Below are 4776 nucleotides of genomic sequence, written 5' to 3' on the forward strand. Positions count from 1 at the left end.
GTCACAAGTTAGTGTAAAACACTACACTTTTCTTTCTAGAAAAAAGGGGAACCATAGACTTTAAACTTAGGCCTAGGGAGGCCCAAGCTAGGCCTTTGAGTCACACCAAGTTTGGGAGTTACCTTATGATCAGTAGAGTCTAGTGTAGAAGTTTGGGAGGTAAAATTGAGGTGTATGGGTGTCAACTGTACTCAAGAAACCATTGATGTCATCCTGAAATCATTATAATGAGCACATTCACTTAACATTTAGTTTTAGAGCACTTATGAGTGAGGCTTAGGTTGACTATCATAGTTGTAAGATAGTATGAGGTCAATAGAGTGTAGGGCCTAGGTAAGGGTCATTAGGAACTTGATGGTTTAGGAAAGGCACTTCGAGTTATGAGGTCAATATTAGGAGTTTTGACTAGTTTAGCATAACTAAGTGACTTGAGTAAGTGGAGTGAGATCATCCAAGCTTAATGATACAATATATTGTGTTGATATATTATTATGTACTTAAATGTGTTATGTGAGCATATGTGGCTATGTGAACTATTATGCTTATAAGGTAATTGTAAGCATGTATGTGTATATAGGCCTAAATGTCAATGTGCTGAATTTTAGTTTATAATTAGGTTGAGTTGGTGAGAATATATTATAATGAGGTTATTATTATTTTTTGTAGGCTCACGAGACGAGGGTAAACTTGCTATTAAAGTCGAGTAAAGCTCCCAGTTGCTCCTACCTGCCAGTCAAGTCCAGCCTTTCTCAAGGCAAGTGTTTCAACCTACCTTTTTGTTTACACTGCAAGTGTGTGCTAACCCAGCTTTTATATATGATGCAAGTATTCTAAATCACCTTGATATACATATATACATGATCCAAGTGTTTTCAATTCTATCTTTCGTATTATATTCAAGTGCCACGAACCCTAAAGTATCTAATGCAAGTAGTTTAACTTTACTTGAAGATTGCTATGCAAGTAACTCAAAACTCATATCATGAACAAGGTAATTTTGATGTTGAACCCTGTATAAGTTATACTCAGTAACCTTATCTTGACACCTAAAAGTCAGTTATTCCTTAACATTGTTCATGATTGCTTGATAACTCTATTCTTACCCCTAAACCTTGCTACCCTGTTATACTTTGAATTGATGCTTACCTCCTTTATATTTTAATACCTATGTCTTATCTGGAACCACTACATTAAACCTAGTTTGACCCAGGTTTTTTTTCAATAACCCTGTTAAACTTCATTACCAAGTCCTTACAAATCTTGGTTAATATTGTAATCTATTTAAATATTAAATTGCTGATCTATCTAAAGCCAACCCTATATAGTTACAACTAACAACTTTAGTTCTTGCACCCTGAGTTAATGTCATGAACTCAATGTAATCCTGATTATTTGGTTAATACCCTTTTGTTCCGTGGTCAGATTTCTTGGGAATAGAAAATTTGCAATACCCGTTGATAAGATATCAGTTTAGTTGATCATGGCCTTAAAATTGATTTAACCTATTCCATATGATTCAAAGTTGATCTAGAACCCCTGATAAAGATGTTCACTGTTTAAGAATTTAACCGTCACTTGGCATCAGTTTTTAAAATGAAAAGTTAAAAGTGGATTTTCAGTCCCAAAGGGGGATGAATGTTTTCTTTAAATAGTGGATCTGGATTAAGACACAAGTCCTTTACGCTCTTAATTTATAGGATTAAAAGTTGCCTAGGGATCCCATTAATGTTCTAGAACCCAACGAGGTTCGGGATTACTTCGTGGATGATCACCGGCTATAATCCGTAGCGTCATAAAATGGTTTTTGATAAAGAAATGGTTTTTGATAAAGAAATGGTTTTTGATAAAGAAATGGTTTTTAATTGTTTGTTACAAATAAATGATGCCATCACCCTGAAAGTTTATCTCTTGTTACTATATTATTGGATCTTTCATTTTCATGGTTATTCTTTCATTCTTGTTTATGTATTATATAGCACTTGTTGAGCATTTGGCTCACTACTTGCTTTCACCCTGATATTTCAGCTAGCAGATATGGTTAGATTCAAGCAGACCGCCCGTAAGAGTTGTGATGCCGTTCGTATGTTCGAGCTCAGGTAGTATAGTGATCATTTTGTGTGAGGACTCGGTTTTGAAATCAGGTTGTAATAGTTAATAGTGTTGGGCTGTTCCAAACCCTAAACTGTAAGATCTTGGACTCAGATGTATTTATTTCCTTTTGATAACTATTGTGATTATTCGTATAGTTTCTTTTGTTAAATTTGGGGTGTGACACAATGTGTTGTGTAATAACTCGAATTTTTGAGACCTTGTAAAACGTTTAATGAATAGTAACCCTAACAGACGGGAAAAACTTTTGAGCCCACACTATGTAGTACATGAGAAAATGAGTTTCAGAGTTGATATTTCGATTATACGTACCAAATAAGTGTATGTAAACGCTATTAGTTTTAAAAGAAAATGAACTTTGAAAAACGACCGTATTTACGACTCACCAAGGATTACGGGAATCACAATATAATTACAAGATTATCCCCCTACGGATTTATATTCAAGTATGATAATTCAAAATATAAGGAATAAATACGAAAGGAATTACGTCGCGAATCATTTACGAGTAAGTATTATGAAAACATTTAAGCAACCGAGCGAACGCGTAAATGATTAAATAAACGTAACACACTAACTAAACCATGGTAGGAAATTAACCATGGTTACTTTATCAAATAGTAAGCTAACCATAGGATGATCAAGCTAGCTAGCAAAATAGTGTGCTAAGGAAGCTAACCCATGTAGTTAGCTTGTAACCTAGCAAGCTACTTGGATTTTGTCCCCAAGATTTGCAACAAGAATAAACCTAGAATTCGACCTAGGAGAATAAAAATCAAGTGGAAGATATCACATCCCATTTCCTAGAAGCAACCAAGAGAAGCAATCAAGAGAAGCAACCAAGAGAAGCAACCAAGAGAAGCAACCTAGTATGAATAGTAACCTCTCTTTGGTTTCGTGATTTCAATGGTGGTTTTAGGTTCCAAAAATCATACCAAGCACTTCCAAGCCTCCACCATCCTCAAGAACACATCTCAATATTTCAAGAAAGGTAAAAATCTTTGGCCAAACTTTATTTAAGATTCTTTTTTAGATCCATTTAGTATGTGGTAGTAAACCTAGTTTAAGAAGTGGTATTGTTGAAATCTTGATGTTTAAGTTAAGTAGATTTAAGGTTGATTGTTGTTGCCTCAATAACATGATGTTCTTGAGAGGAGTTTATGTGTTGATGATGAAATGATGATTGTTGGTGGTTGTGCTAAGAGTTAGGGCGTAAACGAAACCCCGATCATAAACGTAACTCCGTTAAAACTAACAAATCGTAACTTTAAGTTTCTGCAGAAAGTCCTGAATTTTTAAACTGTAGTTTCTTGATAAATAACCCTTGGTTATGATAGAAAATGTTATAAGTATTGTTTAGGCGCTTGAATCGCTTGATTCCGATTTACGGATCAAAAGTTATGGCCGTTTTACTAAAAGTGATTTACGCGACAAAAACTGCTACGGACTACGAACTTTGAAAATATAAAGGATCGACTTAAAAGTTTTCATAAATCATGACATTTTTACAGAGAGTAACATATGGAGTTTCCTAACTTCCATAAAAATTTCAAGTGGAAATTATGATTTCTCAATTTTATAAAAATATCGGAGCCGAGACCGCGCGATTAGAAACCGTAGAATCCATAAGCGGAGCCAACGGCGATAATAAGGATGAACCTAAGATACTTAGAAAAATAAAGCGACCATAATGTGAATAATGACTTAAAGGAATAATAAGGGTAGTATAAGTTGAGAGGGTGCATAATAAGTAGTACATGAGTGCGAGTCGCCGTAAATTAGAACGGGACCTAACGAAATGAATTGTGTTTATGGTTATAGATTTCCGAGCGGAACCTAGAGCATCCTCCACCTCGAGATACCCAGGAAAGTTTGCAAACCCAACTCCATTTTACTGTTGTATTGTGAAAGAATTGTTTTACTATCATCGCATAAATACCATACTTGCCATGATACGTAGTTGTTGAATTTTCGGATAATGTAGCAATGTTGTATGATAAGTATATATCGTGAAATGTTTATTCCGCTATAAGCGTGACATATTTTGTAAGACTGAGAGTCGGTCGGGATTTAAGATAAAACCCCGGGAATCATTCCGGTGATATTATAGGACGGTTATAAGTCCATAGTAGTACGTTTTAAAGGGACTCAACGTCCACTTACGAGACATTAAAAATACCTCGAACTTTTATTAAAACGATTTCCTAACGATCATATTCCCTCAACTATATTTTATTATTCAAATAATAAATATTATGTACCTATTCTTTTATCATGGGAGTAGTATACCCCAACAATTATTTAATTCAAACCTGATTAATCATTAAAGATTATTAACTACGTAGACATAAACTAGTTGAGGAAGATTATTTTAAATATTCTTTTATAGAGTAAACTCATTTGAGGTTTAATTATTTATCGAATATCATTTAATTATTTATTAATTATTAAAGGGTTATCATTGATTTAAAAATCATGGAACCGGATTTAAACTACTTTCTGATTTCGAAGATCATTCGAATAATTTCAGATCGTCGGAAAATATTATCCCGACTTATTTAGTATTTTACATACAGTTTCAAGGAGAAACTTTTCCCCCTTATTTAATTATCTGTTGACAACGGTCAACTCACATCCCTAGTACTTCCTCCGAAATCTTCGGAAGTA

Source organism: Apium graveolens, chromosome 2, assembly GCF_009905375.1.
Source record: "Apium graveolens cultivar Ventura chromosome 2, ASM990537v1, whole genome shotgun sequence".
Lineage (NCBI taxonomy): Eukaryota > Viridiplantae > Streptophyta > Magnoliopsida > Apiales > Apiaceae > Apium > Apium graveolens.